Below are 24,651 nucleotides of genomic sequence, written 5' to 3'. Positions count from 1 at the left end.
TCTATGTGTCCTCACAATGGGTTGTTCCTCTTACATCCTGTTCAGGCAGGCTGGCCCTGCAACCCATGGCAATGCCACTAGTGAAGAGCATTTTCTGTGTGTAGAATAGTGTGTTAGGGGTAGCTTCAAAAACAAACAAAAAATGTTACCAGAACACACATGTTCTTTTAGTGAAAGTTTAAAAGATAGCACTTCTTTGCAGAGGGTCAACAGTGAAGTGTGGTGACCTGGTTACTTTCTGTTTGACTGAGTGTTTCATGGCTCTGGTTTGCACTCTGGAAGACTAATCTTTGCTGAGATTAGCTGAGTGGTTTTGGCTTCAAACTGAGGTTAGTCCTAAGATTGGAGGGCAGAAGGTACTACAGTTGGCACAGGCTGAGTCTTTACACTATGTCCTTTCTCCCATGACCCCAACTTTGACTAGGCCATAGTAATATTTTTTCTTCCTTCCTACTTCAGCTTAGGGATAATAATGGTTTCCAGCTTCTAAACTCCAACTGCTCCAAGTTTCCTTTTAAAGTTTTCTATAACACCACATATTTTTTTTTTTTTTTTAGAAAAGTCATTTCATATGTACTTGTGAGGGCATGGTTTTTAGGAATCAGACAGGCAGCTCAATGGTAACTAGAGTTTACACAGAATAGATGATAAAGGGACAGGAGGTAGCCAAGCTGAGTAGATGAGGTGAGACCTCTATCTGCCATAAAGCTACAACTCAGGGTGGCAGAGATCCTCTAGCCACCACCTCAGACTCTTCCCTATCCCACTTTTTGTACCATGTGCCACTGAATGTTGGACCTAAACTTAAGTGTATCTATTTCTGTTATAATTAAGATTCTTTCCCCCATTGAACTTTAAGCCTTTAAAAAGTAGGGACCTTTTCTGTCTCTTTCACCATTGTAGTCCTAGTACCTGGCAGCATGCTTGCTACATAATAGGTACATAGTAAATTTCCTGAGTGAAGGAATGAATGACTTGACTTTTCTGTATCTTCCTCTGCTTCATAGAAGAGAATCTATTGAGAACTAGATAGGCTAGGTTTGATTTGTATCATCTGAAGAAAATGGTCATTCTGGACTTGCACACCATTTCTAAGTTAAGCCAAGGAGGCTTGCTATATCTTATCATTTGTCTTTGTTTCAACTATACAGAAGTAATGAGCTATATAAGAGCTGAATGGTCATTAAGGCTTAATCTGTCCTACCTTGCTTGAGTTGGAAGTCTGAATTAGGATTTTTGAGCTTCAGCCTGGACTCCTTTAGAGAAATATGTGAAGAAACATATCAATAGCTCATTTCCATCATGGGAAATAGGCTCTTTTTATTAATAGAAACCGTGGAAATTAGTCTAAGAAAGGTGCTGTTGGTACCATCTACGAGTGTAAAGTTGTCAGCACCCCTCCTTGGCAGTTATCAGAATCTTCTAGGACATTCCTTTGCTTCTCCCTTTCTTGCGGCCTCTTGAGGTTGACTTCATAGCACCAATTTCAATGTCCCTCAGATTGGTTTTCCCTAGACCCCACTTTGGACAGTTTCTCCCTGTACCCAGAAATCTGGTGCTTTGAAATCAAACCTCTGAGCCTTTAGGTATATTATGTGAAGGGAAAGAAACATGGTGATAAAATTTGAATGGCTTAGGCATCCAGAGGTATTCTAGTTTCTGACTCCTATCACTGGCCCAATTTCATACAGAGAAGCTGATGTTCTAGTTTCTAAAGACCCTAAATTGGTGAAAAAAAGTTCAGACATTCATGTCCTTATACTTTTTGTGCGCTGCTTCAAAATGGTCTGAGCCTAATGGAACTCTCATAGGAATATGTTAGGTTCGCTCTAGAGAACTGAGTTAAAAGGCCATTTAGGCTGAGGGGTTGAGACTATTGGAGGCCCAAAGTAAGCAAGCCAAAAAGTCTAGGAATGATAACAACAAAGTATACAGAGGTGAGATATATCATGCCTCCTGGAACTTATCCTGATTAAATTATGTGTGGTTATGATTAAATTATGTGTGGTCATGTATTCCATTGGCCAGGCTTCATGGAGACTGCAACATAGTCTGTGACCTCAATGGTGAGTCTAGATATACAATAGCTCTAGGAATTTCGTCTCTTTCTCCCTCTACTTGTGTGTGTGTGTGTGTGTGTGTGTGTGTGTGTGTGTGTGTGTGTGTGGTGCTGGGGAGCAAATCCAGGATCTTGCTTCTGCTAGCCACGCCCTCTATTTCTGAGCTGGATCTGCATTATATCACTTTACCCATAATGTTCTTGAACTTGTGATCCTCCCGCTTTGGCTCTCCAGGCTCTGGGATTATGCATGTGCTACCACCCCTACCTCCTACGTTCTGTTTATCTAGTGACTTATGCTCACTTTAATTACTTGTACTTATTGTTTAGTACTTCTTACTCATAACTTTTGCTTATTTCTGGCTTATATCTATTCATAACCCTCTTTGGCATAGCATGTGCTTCTTTGTATTTTGGTTTTTGGTCTTGATAAACATTAGTCACTCTTCTCACATACAGAGTTTTGAATCGATAATCTGAGTTACTTAGCCTCTTGTCAAACTTAATGCAAAGCTGGGTAATATCATAAAATTCATGATAGTCACAGTAGTAGACAGGCTCTGCAATCCCTAGTGTGGCCATTTATGTTATGTTGAGAAACCCGTTGAAAGTCTTGACTGTAGACATTATAAGGCTTCCCATAGGTTGTAGGGAAGTACTGAAACCAGAGAACGTATTATTTCATCCATTCATTGCTATAGTCAAGGGGGAACATCAAGATTTTCTCAGTCCATTCTTACATATTCTTTCTCAGCCTTAGCTTTCTACTCTTTCCTTGTCTCCATCTTTATCCCAGAATATATTCCAAGCCATATCTAGATACAACTTACTTGCTCTCTAAATATGTAGCACTAACTATATTTGCATCTCTCCCTCTTTCATGAAGATATGTCTCCATTGTATCTTCCAGATAATTATCTCCTCATGTTCCCTGAGAAGTCTTCCATGTTAATCACCACCTCCAAATGGAAAATTTCAAAATTCTACTGCGCTGGCCCACAAACCTCCCTCCTTAGTTCAGACATATATATCGGTACTTGCTGAACATTGTTCTCTGGATACCATGCAACATCTTAAACTCAACATCTATAATATATAATTACCATTCATATTCTGACTCTGTTCCCTCGGTTATTAGACCCGTCACAAACTCAAGATACTCAAGCCTGAATTCTGAGTGCCATACTGACTTTCTCTCTTGGCTTCATTTCACACATGATAGTTTGCAGGTCCCCTCTTTCACTAATACCTGTCATGTTCAATGTTCCCATCTTTCTCATTTCCCTTTGAAAACAATAGATCTTTTTCCTTATCAGAATATTTATTTATTTATTAACTTATTTCTGTTGCCAAAACTGTTTGTAAAACTAAATTTTATTTATGTATAAGTCAGAGTGTTTTGCACACAGAGGACACTGGAGTCCTTGATGGTTGAAAGGGATCTGATACCTTGTCTCACTATTTGATCTGAGTGGTAAATGAAAGACCAACGCTTACAATAGTCTTGAAGGAGAAACTCATAAATAACACTTTATGTGGAAGATGGATATACACTTATTAGCGCTGTGAAACTACATTTATTCATTACTATTTTTTTTCTGGTCTTGAGGTAAGCCCAGAGCCTTGAGCTTGCTAAACAACTGCTCTACCCACCGAATCTCAAGATCCTCAACTCTACAGTGTGACACATGAAAAGAGTGAGAGCAAATGGATGGAGTATGTAGAAGGTAAAATGTCTGTGCTTGAATCTTAGTGACAAAACAAGCAGGTGTAGCCTGTAGCTAATAAGAATTTGTGGGTTGCTATAAACAAAACAAGTGCTTAAAATTATATAGGAAAGTGACTTCTCAGCACATCTAGTTCAGACCCAAATAACTCTTAGGTGTTCCCATTTTGTGCATCTAGCTAATGACCTGATCCCCACCCCCCCACTCCAAAAAAAGAGGTATGTCATTAGGTGCAGGGTCTGGTGCAGGGAGCACTATGTATAAGGTTAGGAATGGTACAAGCTACCATACCAGCATCTGGTGGAATGTATATATTTTAATACTGAATTGGTAGATTTCCAGTTTTCTTCATTTCCCAGCTTCTTGAATACTAGTGAGCTGGCTTTACCAAAACACATCTTTTGGAAAATTGGGTAGTTCCAGAGGAAAGATCCTGTAGAATTTGATATTTGACTAAACCCAGAGTGAGTTATTTGCCTGTTGAGCTTGTTAGTCTAATGTGAAGTTTGACACCGTCCCCCACCCCTGCTGCTGCCCCATCCCACCCTCAATGGTTATTCAGAGCAAGTGTTCAATGGGAACACAGGGCTGAGAATCACTACACAGTTAAGAGTATCCAACATAAAAGAATCTGAAACCTACAGAATCAGTATCACAAACAGGTGAGAAAATCTTCAATTACTTTGTTCTTAGTACTGAGATAAACACAGGCTCTGAAAAGTTACAGAAGAGTTCGGGAAGAGAGTAATAGTATCACACTTCTCGAAGGCAACATGGGGAAGTAGGCCAGGAATAGCGTTTAGAGAATTTTGTGGAAAAATTTAACCCAAATTTCTTTTGTCAGTTTAATTAGAGAAGAGAATTGTTAAGGTCAAGGAATTGCCTCATAAACCACATAAACACTGATCTCAATCAGATAGGGATAGTTTATTGAGTATATACCCCAGGTCTGGTCAGCCAGGGTCATGGTCCAGATTCAGAGACTGAACCATGACCCTGAGTTAAGATCCTACAAGGTTTTTAAGCCCCAAATCCACAAACACCTGTGCCAAGTTATTTCACCAGTCAGGATTTAGGGATAGGGGATTTCCTTAGGAACTTGTCTTAGTTGTACATTTATCCTTCTCCTATTGGTTGGGGGGTATTCAACCGTGTCAAGGGACTTGCCTTGTCTAATATTCATGTCTTAGCTTGTCTACCAGGATGGGGTGTATTTATGTCTTAACTTGCCAAACTTGTCAGTTTCCAGGGAGGTCTTAGGAACTTAAACTTTACTTGACTATTACTCAAAATGGAAGTCTTATGCCAAATAGTTTCTTATATTGGTATACATGTTTCTCTTACCTTGAAGTCTATCCCAGGCAACTTATACCATAAAAGCTTATACACAAGTGCAGGAAGTGCTGTTGAGTTCTGGTCTGAGCTTATTGTGGGTAACAATACAAAACAGTTTGACTTATGATCGGTTTCCAAGGGCACAGAACATAACAGTATATTTAATCAATCTTGGCATTAAGAAAGTTTCCTTATATTGGCAGGTTAGCTATTATAGGTCCTGTTACCTAGGCCTTAACATTTTACCTAGGCCATAACGTTTTACCTAGACCTTAATACTCTATCTAGGCCTTAATATTTTCCCTAGGCCTTAACAAGAATAGTTATCTTTTCAGAAAAACAGTCTCAGAGCAAATGGTTTTGTGTATTGAGAGGGATACCAGCATGCTTAGTTTAAAAAGTAGGTTGTTTTTTTTCTCTCTTAGCATGTCTGAAGATAGGCAGTTGCTGACATGTCAGAGGCCTAAATATCTGAAGGCATGTATATGAAATTCTTTTATCTTTCTCCTTGTTCTTGTTCATAGTCAGCAGGTGGCAGTACAGCCTTGGGAATTACATCCACACAGCCAAGCTTGTCTATTGCTGTGTAACAACTGATCACAAACATTTTACAGGCAAATAGATGGAACTAGAAAATATCCTGAGTGACTCAGAAGGTACATGCATGTATGATATGTACTCACTGATAAGTGAATATTAGCCATAAAGTACAGAATACCCATACACCCTACAGACCCAAATATGTTAAACAAGAAGGAAGGCCCAAACAAGGATGCTTGAATCACTTTTAGTAGGGGAAACAAAATAGTCATAGGATGCAGAGGGAGGGAGAGAAGTGGGTAGGAGAATGGGGAGGCAAGATGAGCTTGCAGTGGTGAGGTGGGGTGGAGGGGAGGACAGGAGAGAGGCTCATAGGGCCAGGAGAATGAATAGAAACCTGCAGCTGACTGGGGAGAGGTGGGTAAGGGGTGTGGAGGGGAGGAAAGAATCTCTGGGAAGTCCCAGAGACCTGGGATAGGGGAAGCTCCCAGGAGTCAATGTGGGTGACCTTAGTCAAGATTCCTAACAGTGGGGACATGGAACCTGAAGAAGCCACCTCCTGTAGCCAGGCAGTACCACGAGTGGAGGGATAAGAACACCAAACCACCCACAAAACTTTCCACCCCAAATCTGTTCTGTATAAAAGAAATACAGGATGTAGCAGAAACCAAAGGAAAGGCCAACCAATAACCAGGCCAAATTGAATCCCATTCCATGGGCAAGCACCAATCCCTGACATTATTAAAGATACTCTGGTATGCTTCCAGACAGGAGCCTAGCATAACTGCCCTCTGAGAAACTCTACCCAGTAGCTGACTGAAACAGATAAAGATAACCACAACCAAACATTAGACAGTGGTCATGGACACCTACAGGAGAGTTGGGGAAGGATTGAAGACCCTGAAGGAGATGCAAACCTCACAGGAAGGCCAACAGAGTCAACAAACCTGTACCCCTGGGAGCTTTCAGAGTCTGAGCCACCAACCAAAGAGCATACATGGGCTAGACTGAGGCCTCCCGGCACACATGTAGCAGACAGGCAGCTCATTCTTCATGGATGCCTTGTTTGGCCTCAGAGGGAGAAGATGTGCCTAACCTGGCAGAGACTTGATATGTGAGGGTGGGGGGATACCCAGGGTGTCCCACCCTCTCAGAGGAGAAGGGAATGGGGGGAGGACCTCTGGGAGGGAAGGTCTGGGAGGGGGAGCACCATGTGGGATATAAATAAATACAAAAAAAAAAAAACCAACCCTCCAAACTTTGTCACTACAGTTAGTGTCCTGCTACCATACAGCTCTGCCAGTCATCAGGCTTGACTGGATTGCTACTGACTGCAAAGCCAACATGGAGATGCAGAACTGTACTCTTAGTTAGAAACCTGGGAGAAATCTGCTTTTGCTTTCAGTCAGACTATAAGAATTCAAGTCCATGCATCTATAGGACTTCAGTCCTTGCGTTCCTGAGGGCCTAAAGTGGGAAAGAAAATGGAAATGTTGGCATTTGTACTGAGATTTTCTTGGAAGGTGTGGGAAGCTTAGCAATAAGCGTCAAGTTAATTAAACAGTACAGTGATGTTTTTAGGAAAAAGTGTTTAGCTTATGACTAAAATGAGTGTTTAGTAAGGATCTGGTGTAGGACATAGGAACTTGTCTCATTAGCTATTTTCAGTAGAAAGGTGTTTAAAGGATTAGGTGCTTATAAATTAGAAGAATAGAGAGAATAGTCACGTGTAAGCTGGCCTTTGACACAGGCTTCCTGGAGAACTTGTAAAACTGGTGTACCCACGTCTCACATTCTCTCACATGCAGGAGTCACCCTGGAGCATCAGGGAGCTTCCATAGAAATGTTTAAAGCATCTATCCCCGCATGATCTCATCTGTAGATCTATGCCACAGCAGTCAGGTTGACCCTGGCAAAAGCCTGGCTTTTGGGCTGGTTAGATAGCTCAGTGGGTAAAAAGCACATACTGCCACACTTTACTCCTTGCATTTTGAGCCCTGGGACTCTTGATGGGGGGGACTAGTCCCAAAGTTGCCCTCTGACCTGCACATGTGTTTATCTTCTCTTCACAAACAAAGTGTAACAATTTATATGTTTCTAAACCATCTAAATGTTAGCACTGTCAAATCAGAATGTCTCTGTGTGAAAGGATGGGTTGTTACAGAAGAGTCAGATAGGCTGAAGATGAGTTAGTCTTTGTTTACAAAGCCCAGGAAAGGAAAGCTTATACCTACCTAGCAAAAACTTGGATGCTTCTTTATAAATTCATTTTCTGTTTTCACTTTGTAAGGTTTTTTTTTTTTTTTTTTGTTATGTTAACATTATTTTGTTCCTAAACCCTAACGGCCTTTAACTTTCCAATGGCTTAGTGAGCTTCCACCCAAGAGATCCAGGAATTAGGATTTGTGCGACTTGGATTCACATCCATAGCGATTGAACTGAGTTAACTGATTTAACTCCCTGAGAGTAAATAACTGCCAACCAAGGTCACTATGTCCAGCAAAGCTATTACTTAAAATTGGAGAATTAGAGAACTTCCATGATAGTAGTATCTATAGCATTTCATGACTACGACACCAGCATTAAAGGAGATACTTAAAGGAATCCTACACGGGAAGGAGGAAGACAACCGCAAACCCAGGAAGAATGCATTATATGAGTAGATAAATAAAAATCAAGTGTAATCTAAAATGTTCAACTCATTAAATCAGCAAACTCTTAAGATGAATATAGAAAGAAAAATACAAAAATCAAAAAGGGAAAAGAATTACAGAATTACAGAATCAGCAAATACATCTCTGTAATAACCCTAAATTAAAAATGGCCTCAAAATATCAATAAAAATTGTCTGCAAGAAACTGACCTCTTGACATGAAAGGCAAGGATGGGAAATGACACATCAAGTAGCTGAAATCTGAAAGCAAGCAGGATTAGCTGTAAAAAAGTGGACTTGAAGACAAATTAGTGAAAAGAAATAAAGGTTATTGTCTTAGGTTCTCCCTCCACCATTGCTGTGATGCAACATTCTGACAAAAGGAGCCTAAGGGGGCTGGAGGGATGGCTCAATGGTTAAGAACATTTGCTCTACTTGCAGAGGACCCAAGTTTGAATTTAACACCTGATCACTAACTGTTTTAGTCATATGTAACTCCAGTTTCAGGGGGAGCTAATGCCTTCTTATGGCCTCCATGGGGACTACATGCATGTAGTGCACAAACTTACATGCAGGTGTACACATAAAATTAAAATAAAATAAAAAGGAACTCAAGGGAGACAGCTTTATTCTGTCTTACAGTTCCAGTCCACAATGTTGAGGAATTCAAGGTAGCAGTGCTTGATGTGACTTGTTGCATCACACCCATAGTCAGGCAGTAGAGAGCACTGAATGAATGCCAGTACTCGTTTTTGCCATCTTGTCTCCTCCTCAGGACATGGTCCCTCTTACAATTGGTTTGTTTCTTCCTGTATTAGTTAATGTAATCAAGATAATCTCCTCTCAGATATACCCAAAGGCCCATCTTGCAGGAGATTCTAGAGATATTAAGAAATATATATATACCGTGTGTGTGTATCTATGTGTGGTGTATGTATGTTTGTATGTGTATGAGTATATAAAGGTAGAGGTTTATTGACTATAAACATTCAAGATAGAAAGCAATCATGCATATACTCACTGCATGAAGACATATTTGGTATTCATGGTCTAGTCTACCATGTGCTATCAAAATTTTCTTATAAGAATACATACAAGGGACTGAAGAAATGCCTTTATGATTAAGGGTATTTGTGGCTCTGGAAAGGGAACTGAATTGAGTTCTCAGCATTCACATGGTGGCTCACAACCCTTTATAATTCCAGTTTCAGGGTTTTAACACCCTCTTTTGGCCTCCATGAGCACTGCACACATTCAGGCAAAATACACACACACAAAATAAATGTTTTAAAAACTACATGAGGGGACTGGAGAGATGGCTCAGTGGTTAAGAGCACTGGCTGCTTGCTCTTCTAGAGGTCCTGAGTTCAATTCCCAGCAACCACATGGTGGCTCACAACCGTCTGTAATGGGATCTGATGCCCTCTTCTGATGTGTCTGAAGATAGCTACAGTGAACTCATATAAATAAAATAAATAAATCTTAAAAACAAATACATTCAGAACAGGAACAGGGGAAGAGACAGTGCTCTCCTGGCCAACTGCTTGCTGCCACATAGCCTTCAGGACCATCCCTGAAAGAAAAACTGTTCAAAATTTCATTTAAAATATAGATATGCCCAAAATAGAGGATTTAAAAATAAGATTTAAAATAAGATTTGTCAATTAAAAAAAAACTAGATTTAAAAAAATACAAATTATGCTAAATAAAAAGAAACTAAAAAAAGATTTATTGATTTATTTTATGTATATGAATACACTGTAGCTGTACTGATGGTTGTGAGCCATCATGTGGTTGCTGGGAATTTTAAATTCAGGACCTCTGTTCTCTCTGGTAGGCCCTGCTTGCCCTGGCCCCGCTGGCTCTGGCCCAAAGATTTATTTATTTACTATTATATCTAAGTATACTGTAGCTGTCTTCAGATACCAGAAGAGGGCATCATATCTCATTACAGATGGTTGCTGGGATTTGAACTCAGGACCTTCGGAAGAGCAGTCAGTGTTCTTAACCACTGAGCCATCTCTCCAGCCCCAAACTTTATATATATATAAGACAGTGAAAATAGTTGAATCTTTTAAACATGAAAATTAGTCTTGAGTAAGGTAGAAGTTCTGGGTAAGCAATCAGTCATAATAAAAAACAATTAAATGAAAGGATACAGTACCTTCATTCAGAACTTCATTAAAACTATGATTAACATTTAATTATGAATATAGCAAGTAAAATATTAACTATCATAAACAGTTTTAAACTTAACTATTAAAGGACTTTAAAAACATAAAATATAAGAAAAATGTTCAGCTCTTGGGATGCTTACATTAGTGGATCTGCAGATGAGGATCATCCGTCACTTCTGCAGTCTGCATAGATGTATATGTATGTGTATGTGTATGTGTGTGTGTGTGTGTGTGTGTGTGTGTGTGTGTGTGTGTGTGTGTATGTGTGTGTGTGTGTGTGTGTGTGTGTGTGTATGTGTATGTGTATGTGTATGTGTATGTGTATGTGTATGTGTATGTGTATGTGTATATGTATATGTTTGATGTGAGAAAGTTCATCGCCTCGAATTTTGTAGTCCAGCAGTGGGTTAGAAGTTGTTTTCCACCAGTAAGAATGGAGTCTTGGAATTTTAAAAAATGAAACAAACAAACAAACAAACAAACAAACCAAAACCATGATGCTTCAATGAAAGCATCTAGTTTTCTTGATCATTTGAGAAGACTGTAACTAATTTTGAATCATAGCTAAAAGTCCCTAGTAATAATATGAATTTTCCCTTTTTTAAAAAAAAAGTACTGCATTTTATTTATGCATGTGGAGATCAGAGAAGGACTTACAGGAGTCAGTTTCCTCCATGTTCACACCCTGTGGATCTTGGGCATTAAACTAGGGCTCTTAGGCTTGGTGCATTTACCTTCTGAGCCCTCTTGCAGGCCCCATGATTTTTCTTTTACGAAGATGGCTGTATGTAGTTTTCATGACCTCTCCCAGCAGGGCATATTTTGGTGGTGTGCCCATGAGGAAAAGACCAGGGCATCAGAAGGTAAACAATATAGGAAAGTTTGATATCATCTGGTCTCGAGCAAGCTATGTTTTATGCCAAGCAAGTTTATCAAGAAGTACATCTTATATACTGTTTGCAGGAGAGGGGATGGGCCAGCCCTGGCAGAGAGCTAAATCAAATAAATTAATTGGCAAAAAGAGCACAGTATACCTCAGACATGGCTGCCTTAGGACGGATAAGAAGGGAAAGTTGGATTCTCAGAAATTAAAACCTTAACTCCTCTGAGGACTTGGCCCTAACCCCAGAACAGACCTTGTCAAGCCTGCTTCTGGGCAAGGACACAAAACACATGTTCTCTTTGTCCTTTTATTAGGGACTCTGAGAAAGCCTTGGGTTGGCATGGCTCCCAACACTTTTACCTACAAAGTTTTTAAAAACTAAAATGTCAAGTACTTACTTTATGAAGATACACTGGATGCCTTCCAAAAGGGTTAAATCATAGGAGAAAGTTAAAGTTTTAATTGATTTTGACAGTTTATTAGTGTTATTTCTTAATAATAGGCCGAATTTATGAACATTTAAATATTTGTTCACAATTACCATACAATTTAGTAGGAGCGTTCCAAATAGGAATAATTCCATAAATATAATTTTTTTCTGTGGGTAAGACAATGACTATGCAACAGGCAAAGACTTACTCTAATGGGAAAACATAAAATGAAATCTAATCATAGGGTTTAAGTGTCCCATTTTTACTAATGTAAGTAAGGGTCCACGATATGCAAAGGATGACGCTAGTATGCAACAACAAAGAGCAGTTATTCTGGTCAACTAATGCCTGGTAGGAGTGGGCGAATTTTACCTTTCTTTCCCTTGATTGGACAGCTCAATCTCCAGGGGTATAGGGGTATAGGTGCTTTAGTGATTGGTTAATTGGTTGGGGACTTTTGCTGAATAGCTTTATTTGGCTCAGGTTAGGTGGTGGGGCAGCTTCTACAGCTCCGGATTGGCTGCTTCCTGATTGGCTGCTGTCAGGGGTGGTTTTTTCCGGGAATTGACTGGGACTTTTCCAGTCCTGGGAAACAAAAACTTATGCCTGATCTTCCATACTGCCAGTTTGCAGCCTGTCAAGAAGTCAGCTTGACTCTGGCTAACTCTGTCCTCTTACTAAGAACAGATCGACACTTAAGATAACATTGTAAACAGAGAATCAAGCATTAATTTCATCCTAGGATATTGAATCTTGACTTGAAAAAATTTAGTAACCTTTATATTACAACCAACTTAATTATAACCCTATCTATTTTCCCCCACCATCTTTCTATAGCACACTTTTATCTAATATTTTTATCGATTTCCATTATGGAACAATCTTTATATCTTCTTTATTTGATGGTTTATTGTTATTATTATAACAGTAGAAAAAAATAGTTTTTTGAAACAGGGTTTCTCTGTATAGCCTTGGTTGTACTGGAATTCACTGTATAGACCAGGCTGGCCTTGAACTCAGAAATCCACCTGTCTCTGCCTTCCAAGTGCTGGGATTAAGGCATGTGCTACCACTGCCTGGTTTAGAATATAATTTTAAACGAAAACCTAGCAGGTAGTAGCTAAACACACACACACACACACACACACACACACACACACACACACACACACACACACACCATTTATCTAGTTTCTTAAATAGTTAACAGTTTATAAATCCATGTTAAAACACACACACACACACACACACACACACACACACACACACACACACACACCCACACACCATTTATCTAGTTTCTTAAATAGTTAAGTTTATAAATCCATGTTAAAATATTAATAGCCTCTTTAAAAATCAGTTCAAATTAATTTTTTGTTAGAGATTTAAGTCATTGTACTAGTCACTCTGAAATAGTTTTTGTTTAAAACAGTCATTTGCTTCTCATTAGGGTTTATGAAGCATCCAAAACAAGGTAAAGTTTGAAATTATTATTATTTTTTTACAGTTTTGTTTTGGGTCATTTGTTTATCTTTTTTAAAATAAATATTTTATGTATATAAGTGTTTGGTCTGCATATAATTGTATGCATCATGTGCATTCCTGGTACTCAGGGAGACCAGAAGAGGGCATTGGATCTCCTGGGACAACAGTTATTAGTAGCCGTGTGTGAGCAAGGAATTGAACCCTGGTCCTCTTGAAGAGTCATCAGTGCTCCTAGTCATGGAAGAGTGCTCTTAATCACTGAGCCATCTCTTTTTAGACTTACCAGTTTGCCTTTGTAGAAGTATATAGTCACTTAACAAGTATTTTGCCTAAATTCTTTTATTTTTTTGTTTGATTTTTTTTTCTTTTCTAGACAGGGTTGCTCTGTGTACCCTTTCTGTTCTAGAACTCAGGATGATATTTTCTAATTCCATCCATTTGACTGCAAATTTCATGAAGTCATTGTTATTAATCACCGAGTAGTACTACATTGTGTAAATGAACCACATTTTTTGTATCCATTCTTCTGTTGAGGGACATCTGGGTTGTTTCCAGCTTCTGGCTATTATAAATAGGGCTGCTATGAACACAGTGGAGCATGTGTCCTTGTTATATGTTGGAACGTTGTTTTGGGCATATGCCCAGTAATGGTATAGCTGGGTCTTCAGATAGAACTATTTCCAATTTCTCAGGAACCACCAGATTGATTTCCAAAGTGGTTTTACCAGCTTGCAAACCCACCAGCAATGGAGGAGTGCTCCCCTTTTACCACATCTTTGCTAACATCTGCTGTCACCTGCATTTTTGATCTTAGCCATTCTGATTGGCGTGAGGTGGAATCTCAGGGTCATTTTTATTTGCATTTCACTGATGACTAAGGATGTCGAACATTTCTTTAAGTGCTTCTCAGCCATTTGAGATTCCTTGGTTGAGAATTCTCTGTTTACCTCTGTACTCCATTTTTTAATAGGATTATTTGGTTCTCTAGAACCTAACTTCTTGAGTTCTTTTTATATTTTGGATAATACCCCTCTATCAGAAATAGGGTTGGTAAAGATCTTTCCCCAATCTGTAGGTTGTCATTTTTGTCTTGTTGACCGAGTTCTTTGCCTTACGGAAGCTTTTCAGTGTTATGAGGTCCCATTTGTTGATTGTTGATCTTAAAGCATAAGCTATAGGTATTCTATTCATGAAAATTTCCCTGTGCCAATGTGCTCGAGGCTCTTCCCCGATTTCTCTTCTATTAGGTTCAGTATATCTGGTTTTATGTGGAGGTCCTTGATCCACTTAGACTTGAACTTTGTACAAGAACATAGGTATGGATCAATTTGCATTCTTTTACATGCAGACTGCCAGTTAAACCAGCACCATTTGTTGAAAATGCTGTCTTTTTCCACTGGATTGACCCAGGGGTCCTGGTATGCAGGGTATTGGGCAGGGTTTGGGGTCTCACCTGTGATCCTGGGTGTGTTAGAATACATGGGGAGTCAAGCTGCTACTCCACGTGGGCTGTATAGGTTTGGACCCAGAGCAGAGGCTCTCTTCCAGGCACTGGTGCAAACCAGAAGGCACACAGGTCTCTGGCTGGGCAGGTTATCCAAGCCAAGATTTTTAAAGTTGCTATTTGTTAGATCTTCTCTAATCTTCACTGTGAAAGGGAAGTTTAACAAAAAGATCTTTAGCAATCATGTATATATGTAGTCCAGAATTAATAAAAAAGCTTATATTTAACAGTTTTATATAAGAATATTTTAAGGGGATGAGGATATGGCTCAACAGTTAAGAGCATTAGCTGTTCTTAAAGAGATCCTGGGTTCAATTCCCCCTACCCACATGACAGTTTACAACTGTCTGTAACTCCATTTCCAGAGGGTTTGATGCCCTGTTCTGGTCTCCATGGTTATAGGCACACAGGTATTTCACAGGTAAAATGCAGGCAAAACTCTCCTACACATGAAATAAAATAAAAAATAATAAAAAACAAAAAAGAATGTTTTGAAAATTAAATCATATAATTTTTTTGTTTCTCATGACTGTAATACAAGTGAATAAATTGTAATTGATATGTATTTATTTGGAACCTGTTTTTGAAGGAAATCATTGCATATATGTATGTATATACATATATATTTTCACATGGACTTATGTGAAGATATAAAGCATAAAACAGTAAATGGAATAGCTTAATCAAATCTTTATCTTATGACTAATGAATGTTGTTTATATAAACAATTATCATGTTAAAGTTTTTATGAAATACTTAGTATAACCAAAGACTATACTTAGTATAACCAAATCACTCTAATAGATTTTAAGATGTTTTGAGTATCAGGTATGTATTTATCCCAGGTCTTTTAATACATCATCAAAATATTCACATTTGTAAATCTTCACATGTGCATTTTATCTAGGCATGCCAAATAATAAAAATAACAATTTTAGCACACAATTAAATGAATACTAAGAAAAACTAGTATAATTCATTAATTTTTTTCTTTATACAAACAACACATAAAAGCAATTATTATACACACAGATGACATAATTACATGAAATCTAGCTGTGGTCCAAAAGAAAGGTAGAAAATTTGGAATCACTCTCTTGAAAGTGTGAGAAAGGCTTAGTTACACAGAGATCATGAGGTAAAGTTTGTCATGTAGACTCAAGGTGGCGACTCTTCCTCTGCTTTTTTTTTTCCATTTTTTATTAGGTATTTAGCTCATTTACATTTCCGATGCTATACCAAAAGTCCCCCATACCCACCCACCCCCACTCCCCTACCCACCCACTCCCCCTTTTTGGCCCTGGCGTTCCCCTGTACTGGGGCATATAAAGTTTGCATGTCCAATGGGCCTCTCTTTCCAGTGATGGCCGACTAGGCCATCTTTTGATACATATGCAGCTAGAGTCAAGAGCTCCGGGGTACTGGTTAGTTCATAATGTTGTTCCGCCTATAGGGTTGCAGATCCCTTTAGCTCCTTGGCTACTTTCTCTAGCTCCTCCATTGGGAGCCCTGTGATCCATCCATTAGCTGACTGTGAGCATCCACTTCTGTGTTTGCTAGGCCCCGGCATAGTCTCACAAGAGACAGCTACATCTGGGTCCTTTCAATAAAATCTTGCTAGTGTATGCAATGGTGTCAGCGTTTGGATGCTGATTATGGGGTGGATCCCTGGATATGGAAGTCTCTACATGGACCATCCTTTCATCTCAGCTCCAAACTTTGTCTCTGTAACTCCTTCCAAGGGTGTTTTGTTCCCACTTCTAAGGAGGGGCATAGCGTCCACACTTCAGTCTTCATTTTTCTTGAGTTTCATGTGTTTAGGAAATTGTATCTTATATCTTGGGTATCCTAGGTTTTGGGCTAATATCCACTTATCAGTGAGTACATATTGTGTGAGTTCCTTTGTGAATGTGTTACCTCACTCAGGATGATGCCCTCCAGGTCCATCCATTTGGCTAGGAATTTCATAACTTCATTCTTTTTAATAGCTGAGTAGTACTCCATTGTGTAGATGTACCACATTTTCTGTATCCATTCCTCCGTTGAGGGGCATCTGGGTTCTTTCCAGCTTCTGGCTATTATAAATAAGGCTGCTATGAACATAGTGGAGCATGTGTCCTTCTTACCAGTTGGGGCATCTTCTGGATATATGCCCAGGAGAGGTATTGCTGGATCCTCCGGTAGTACTATGTCCAATTTTCTGAGGAACCGCCAGACTGATTTCCAGAGTGGTTGTACAAGCCTGCAATCCCACCAACAATGGAGGAGTGTTCCTCTTTCTCCACATCCACGCCAGCATCTGCTGTCACCTGAATTTTTGATCTTAGCCATTCTGACTGGTGTGAGGTGGAATCTCAGGGTTGTTTTGATTTGCATTTCCCTGATGATTAAGGATGTTGAACATTTTTTCAGGTGCTTCTCTGCCATTCGGTATTCCTCAGGTGAGAATTCTTTGTTCAGTTCTGAGCCCCATTTTTTAATGGGGTTATTTGATTTTCTGAAGTCCACCTTCTTGAGTTCTTTATATATGTTGGATATTAGTCCCCTATCTGATTTAGGATAGGTAAAGATCCTTTCCCAATCTGTTGGTGGTCTTTTTGTCTTATTGACGGTGTCTTTTGCCTTGCAGAAACTTTGGAGTTTCATTAGGTCCCATTTGTCAATTCTCGATCTTACAGCACAAGCCATTGCTGTTCTGTTCAGGAATTTTTCCCCTGTGCCCATATCTTCAAGGCTTTTCCCCACTTTCTCCTCTATAAGTTTCAGTGTCTCTGGTTTTATGTGAAGTTCCTTGATCCACTTAGATTTGACCTTAGTACAAGGAGATAAGTATGGATCGATTCGCATTCTTCTACACGATAACAACCAGTTGTGCCAGCACCAATTGTTGAAAATGCTGTCTTTCTTCCACTGGATGGTTTTAGCTCCCTTGTCGAAGATCAAGTGACCATAGGTGTGTGGGTTCATTTCTGGGTCTTCAATTCTATTCCATTGGTCTACTGGTCTGTCTCTATACCAGTACCATGCAGTTTTTATCACATTTGCTCTGTAGTAAAGCTTTAGGTCTGGCATGGTGATTCCAACAGAGGTTCTTTTATCCTTGAGAAGACTTTTTGGTATCCTAGGTTTTTTGTTATTCCAGATGAATTTGCAAATTGCTCCTTCTAATTCGTTGAAGAATTGAGTTGGAATTTTGATGGGGATTGCATTGAATCTGTAGATTGCTTTTGGCAAGATAGCCATTTTTACAATGTTGATCCTGCCAATCCATGAGCATGGGAGATCTTTCCATCTTCTGAGATCCTCTTTAATTTCTTTCTTCAGAGATTTGAAGTTTTTATCATATAGATCTTTCACTTTCTTAGTTAGAGTCTCACCAAGATATTTTATATTATTTGTGACTATTGAGAAGGGTGTTGTTTCCCTAATTTCTTTCTCAGCCTGTTTATTCTTTGTATAGAGAAAGGCCATTGACTTGTTTGAGTTTATTTTATATCCAGCTACTTCCCCGAAGCTGTTTATCAGGTTTAGGAGTTCTCTGGTAGAATTTTTAGGGTCACTTATATATACTATCATATCATCTTCAAAAAGTGATATTTTGACTTCCTCTTTTCCAATTTGTATCCCCTTGATCTCCTTTTGTTGTCGAATTGCTCTGGCTAATACTTCAAGTACTATGTTGAAAAGGTAGGGAGAAAGTGGGCAGCCTTGTCTAGTCCCTGATTTTAGTGGGATTGCTTCCAGCTTCTCTCCATTTACTTTGATGTTGGCTACTGGTTTGCTGTAGATTGCTTTTATCATGTTTAGGTATGGGCCTTGAATTCCTGATCTTTCCAAAACTTTTATCATGAATGGGTGTTGGATCTTGTCAAATGCTTTTTCTGCATCTAACGAGATGATCATGTGGTTTTTGTCTTTGAGTTTGTTTATATAATGGATTACATTGATGGATTTTCGTATATTAAACCATCCCTGCATCCCTGGAATAAAACCTACTTGGACAGGATGGATGATTGCTTTAATGTGTTCTTGGATTCGGTTAGCTAGAATTTTATTAAGGATTTTTGCATCGATATTCATAAGAGAAATTGGTCTGTAGTTCTCTACCTTTGTTGGATCTTTCTGTGGTTTAGGTATCAGAGTAATAGTGGCTTCATAAAATGAGTTGGGTAGAGTACCTTCTACTTCTATCTTGTGAAATAGTTTGTGCAGAACTGGAATTAGATCTTCTTTGAAGGTCTGATAGAACTCTGCACTAAACCCGTCTGGTCCTGGGCTTTTTTTGGCTGGGAGACTATTAATAACTGCTTCTATTTCTTTAGGTGATATGGGACTGTTTAGATGGTCAACTTGATCCTGATTCAACTTTGGTACCTGGTATCTGTCCAGAAATTTGTCCATTTCGTCCAGGTTTTCCAGTTTTGTTGAGTATAGCCTTTTGTAGAAGGATCTGATGGTGTTTTGGATTTCTTCAGGATCTGTTGTTATGTCTCCCTTTTCATTTCTGATTTTGTTAATTAGGATTTTGTCCTTTTGTCCTTTAGTGAGTCTAGCTAAGGGTTTATCTATCTTGTTGATTTTTTCAAAGAACCAACTCCTCGTTTGGTTAATTCTTTGAATAGTTCTTCTTGTTTCCACTTGGTTGATTTCACCCCTGAGTTTGATTATTTCCTGCCGTCTACTCCTCTTGGGTGAATTTGCTTCCTTTTTTGCTAGAGCTTTTAGATGTGTTGTCAAGCTGCTAGTATGTGCTCTCTCTCGTTTCTTCTTGGAGGCACTCAGATCTATGAGTTTCCCTCTTAGAAATGCTTTCATTGTGTCCCATAGGTTTGGGTACGTTGTGGCTTCATTTTCATTAAACTCTAAAAAGTCTTTAATTTCTTTCTTTATTCCTTCCTTGACCAAGGTATCATTGAGAATAGTGTTGTTCAGTTTCCATGTGAATGTTGGCTTTCCATTATTTATGTTGTTATTGAAGATCAGTCTTAGGCCATGGTGGTCTGATAGGATACATGGGACAATTTCAATATTTTTGTTTCTGTTGATGCCTGTTTTGTGACCAATTATATGGTCAATTTTGGAGAAGGTCCCGTGAGGTGCTGAGAAGAAGGTATATCCTTTTGTTTTAGGATAAAATGTTCTGTAGATATCTGTCAGGTCCATTTGTTTCATAACTTCTGTTAGTTTCACTGTGTCCCTGTTTAGTTTCTGTTTCCACGATCTGTCCATTGATGAAAGTGGTATGTTGAAGTCTCCCACTATTATTGTGTGAGGTGCAATGTGTGCTTTGAGCTTTACTAAAGTGTCTTTAATGAATGTGGCTGCCCTTGCATTTGGAGTGTAGATATTCAGAATTGAGAGTTCCTCTGGGAGGATTTTACCTTTGATGAGTATGAAGTGTCCCTCCTTGTCTTTTTTGATAACTTTGGGTTGGAAGTCGATTTTATTCGATATTAGAATGGCTACTCCAGCTTGTTTCTTCAGACCATTTGCTTGGAAAATTGTTTTCCAGCTTTTCACTCTGAGGTAGTGTCTGTCTTTTTCCCTGAGATGGGTTTCCTGTAAGCAGCAGAATGTTGGGTCCTGTTTGTGTAGCCAGTCTGTTAGTCTATGTCTTTTTATTGAGGAGTTGAGACCATTGATATTAAGAGATATTAAGGAAAAGTAATTGTTGCTTCCTGTTGTTTTTGTTGTTAAAGTTGGCATTCTGTTCTTGTGGCTGTCTTAGTTTTGTTGAGGGATTATCTTCTTGTTTTTTCTAGGGCGTGGTTCCCGTCCTTGTATTGGTTTTTTTCTGTTATTATCCTTTGAAGGGCTGGATTCGTGGAGAGATAATGGGTGAATTTAGTTTTGTCGTGGAATACTTTGGTTTCTCCATCTATGGTAATTGAGAGTTTGGCTGGGTATAGTAGCCTGGGCTGGAATTTGTGTTCTCTTACAGTCTGTATAACATCTGTCCAGGCTCTTCTGGCTTTCATAGTCTCTGGTGAAAAATCTGGTGTAATTCTGATAGGCTTGCCTTTATATGTTACTTGACCTTTTTCCCTTACTGCTTTTAGTATTTTATCTTTATTTAGTGCATTTGTTGTTCTGATTATTATGTGTCAGGAGGAATTTCTTTTCTGGTCCAGTCTATTTGGAGTTCTGTAGGCTTCTTGTATGTTCATGGGTATCTCTTTCTTTAGATTTGGGAAGTTTTCTTCAATAATCTTGTTGAAGATGTTTGCTGGTCCTTTGAGTTGAAAATCTTCATTCTCATCCCCTCCTATTATCCGTAGGTTCGGTCTTCTCATTGTGTCCTGGATTTCCTGGATGTTTTGAGTTAGGATCTTTTTGCATTTTCCATTTTCTTTGATTGTTGTGCCGATGTTCTCTATGGCATCTTCTGCACCTGAGATTCTCTCTTCCATTTCTTGTATTCTGTTGCTGATGCTCACGTCTATGGTTCCAGATTTCTTTCCTAGTGTTTCTATCTCCACTGTTGCCTCACTTTGGGTTTTCTTTATTGTGTCTACTTCCCTTTTTAGGTCTTGGATGGTTTTATTCAATTCCATCACCTGTTTGGTTGTGTTTTCCTGCAATTCTTTAATGGATTTTTGTGTTTCCTCTTTAATGTCTTCTACCTGTTTGGTTATGTTTTCCTGTAATTCTTTAAGGGATTTTTGTGTTTCCTCTTTAATGTCTTCTACTTGTTTAGCAGTGTTCTCCTGTATTTCTTTAAGTGAGTTATTTAAGTCCTTCTTGATGTCCTCTACCATCATCATGAGATATGCTTTTAAATCCAGCTCTAGCTTTTCAGGTGTGTTGGGGTGCCCTGGACTGGGCGAAGTGGGAGTGCTGGGTTCTGATGATGGTGAGTAGTCCTGGTTTCTGTTAGTAAGATTCTTACGTTTACCTTTCGCCATCTGGTAATCTCTGGAGTTAGTTGTTATAGTTGTCTCTGTTTAGAGATTGTTCCTCTGGTGATTTTGTTACACTATATCAGCAGACCAGGGAGACTAGCTCTCTTCCCTGAGTTTCAGTGGTCAGAGCAGTCTCTGCAGGCAAGCTCTCCTCTTTCAGGGAGGTGCACAGTTATCTGGTGTTTGGACCTCCTCCTGGCCAAAGATGAAGGCCCAAAACAGGATCTTTCCCAGAAGCTGTGTTGCTTTGGCCTGCAGACTGCCCGCTGCGGAGTCCCAGAATCAAGGTGGCTCCCGCGGAACGTGAGGCAGAAGCCTCACGGGCTGTGGGGACACCTGTGCTCTGACCAGGAAGGTGGCAGGTTGTCTGGAGCCGAAAATGGCGCCGCCTCAGAGGCTCTGTGGCTCTCGCCCGTTCCAGAAGCTGCTGGCCTCTGTGTTCCACACTCTCACCCGCAGACTGCCGGCCGTGGGGTCTCGGAACCAAGGTGACCCCCGCGGAACGTGAGGCAGAAGCCTCCCGGGCTGTGCGGACACCTGTGCTCTGATCAGGAAGGTGGCAGGTTGTCTGTCGACTCTTCCTCTTCTTAAGAGCTTAATATTTTAAGAGGAGATTCCTTTACAGATAAAACAGTTTTACTCAATGTTACTTTGGATCAAAGTCTGTTTTGTTTGACTCTTTTTTTAGTGAGGCTAAATCATATTCCCCATGTTTGTGTTTATATTTTAAATATAAAGAAAATAATTTCTTTCATGTGTTGTTCAGATCAGGCATCATCCACTGGATTGATGTCAGTCTGGATGTCTAGATCTGACAATGCTGGTCTGTCTCCTTTCTTGGGATTAGGGAACACAGGATGTCCCATACAACTTCTTACCTAGTGTTCGGTCATTACTAATGTTCAAGTGAGTACTTTTCCCCTAGGCATTATTCCTAGAGTCCCTCAGAATATACTGCTTCTGTCCAGTGTAAAGCTGAAAGTTGTGAGTGGGATGGGCAGAAAAACAAAAAGCAGAGTGTCAGGTAGAGAGAAAAGTACAGAAGAAGTTGTTACTTTTGTGCCTTGTTGAAGAATAGTTTTCCACTGTGCTTTGCTAGAAGCAAGAGACTGGCTTAGGACATGTGGGCTATTAAATCTTATGATGATGTCCCCCAGAAAAATGATATACTGTTACATATGACACAGGGGTGGGGTTTAGATGAATCTAGTTTTACTTTTGGTGCCAGTGGCACTTAACAAGCACTAAGTAGATCCCTGGCCAGAAAAATAATGAAGGAAATCCAAGGCAACATGAATCATGCTTAGCAGGGTAGATCTGCCAAACAGCAAGAAAAACCTCACCAACATGCTTAAACTTGAATCTTAGCACAAAGCTTGAGGATGTCTGCAGTGATAAGGCAGGAGATACAGCTCTTATGTGTGCATCCCTAACAGCCCTAGGAGCTCCCCCAAGCTTCAGGGACCTCAACTCAGGTGAAACCTGGATGTGTGGCTTCAGTAAAGGCAGAGTTTTAAAACTAGTGTATGTAATGAAGACATTTGAAGCATAAGAATTCAAAAGCAAAGAACTGATCAATGAAAAATATAAGTTAACTGAATGTGAGCGTAGCTTTGAAGTGAAAAGCAATATTTTCACATGGGGGTTTTAAATTTAATTTTATGTTTTTACGTATTCACTTTACATCCTGCTCACTGTCCCTGTCACCCCCTCCCACAATCCTTTACCCATCACCCCATTCCCTTCTCTTGTGAGAGTGAAGGGCCCCCTGGGTATGCCCCCCAAACCTCTGCCCTGGCACTTCAGGTCTCTTCAAGGCTAGACACTTCCTTTCCCAGTGAGGCCAGACAAGACAGCCCAGCTAGAAGAACATATCCCACATACAGGCAACAGCTTTTGGGATAGCCCCTGCTCCAGTTGTTCAGTACCTACATGAAGACCAAGCTGCACACCTGCTACATATGTGTGGGGAGGCATAGGTCCAGCTCTTTTATGTTCTTTGGTTGGTTTAGACTCTGAGAGCCCCAAGGGTTCAGGTTAGTTGACTCCGTTGGTCTTCCTGTGGAGTTCCTATCCCCTTTGTGGCCCACAATTCTTCCTCCTATTCTTCCATAAGAGTCCCCAAGTTCCTTCTACTATGTGCCTGTGGGTATCTGTATCTGTGTCAGCTTCTGGGTAGAGCCTCTCAGAAGATAACTTGCTCCTGACTGCAAGAATAACAGAGTATAATTAATACTGTTAGGGGTGGGTGCTTGCCCATCACATGGGGATTTTTAATATCATGAGATGGATCTTGATCTGATATCTTTGGTATGGAATTTTGGTCTTTGGAGTTTAGGGATGAATTCATACAATGATCAAACACAAAACTAGTTGGAGTATAAAATATTTGCTTTTCTCCAAAATTTTTCCTTTTCTTTAAATTAGGTATGGGAAAAGTGTCCTGAGAAAAAGTAAAAAGAAGAGAGAGGAAAAGAGATCAACAAATGGTCAGAATTCAAAATACCTTTCAGAGGTCTAAAAGTAAACAACAACAACAACAAAAAAAAGAATGTCAAAATTTAGCTGCTTTTAAAGTAAAGTAGCAAAATAAATACCTAAAAACAAATACTTTAAGCGCAAACTCAAATAAAAAAGGTATCTACAAAATAGAATCCTTAATCTTCTTACAATAGACAAATGACCCATCAACCAAACCAAGGGAGGTCCATGAGAGCTCTAGAAAGAACTCTCTAAAACTCAGAGGAAGTAATGCCAAATGGGTTGGATCAGTGGGCTTATTAAAGTACCTCACTTCTATCCAGGATTTCTGTAAAAAGTGGCTCATTCTTGGAGGCTTTTATGGAGGAGGTGCCATACAGAGCAATGCAAAGACAGACCTATGGCCCCAAAAGGAATGAGAGGGTTTATTTAGCATCAAATATGAGTGAACTGGAAACATAGATTTAAGTTACC

General features: G+C 39.5%; 1 long non-coding RNA gene across 1 annotated transcript; it reads left to right on the top strand.

Moving 5' to 3' along the window:
• Positions 1–5: 5 nt before the first annotated feature.
• 1700027I24Rik (RIKEN cDNA 1700027I24 gene) lies at positions 6–24,339 on the top strand. The gene is made up of 4 exons (NR_040741.1): positions 6–329; positions 2,029–2,066; positions 3,669–3,786; positions 24,124–24,339. It is a non-coding gene; the product is annotated as an RIKEN cDNA 1700027I24 gene (long non-coding RNA).
• The last annotated feature ends 312 nt before the right edge of the window (positions 24,340–24,651 follow it).

The sequence above is a fragment of the Mus musculus genome, chromosome 9 (genome assembly GCF_000001635.26).
Source record: "Mus musculus strain C57BL/6J chromosome 9, GRCm38.p6 C57BL/6J".
In the NCBI taxonomy this organism is placed as follows: domain Eukaryota; kingdom Metazoa; phylum Chordata; class Mammalia; order Rodentia; family Muridae; genus Mus; species Mus musculus.
Note: the sequence above shows the minus strand (reverse complement) of the source record. Positions and strands in the feature narration are given on the sequence as shown.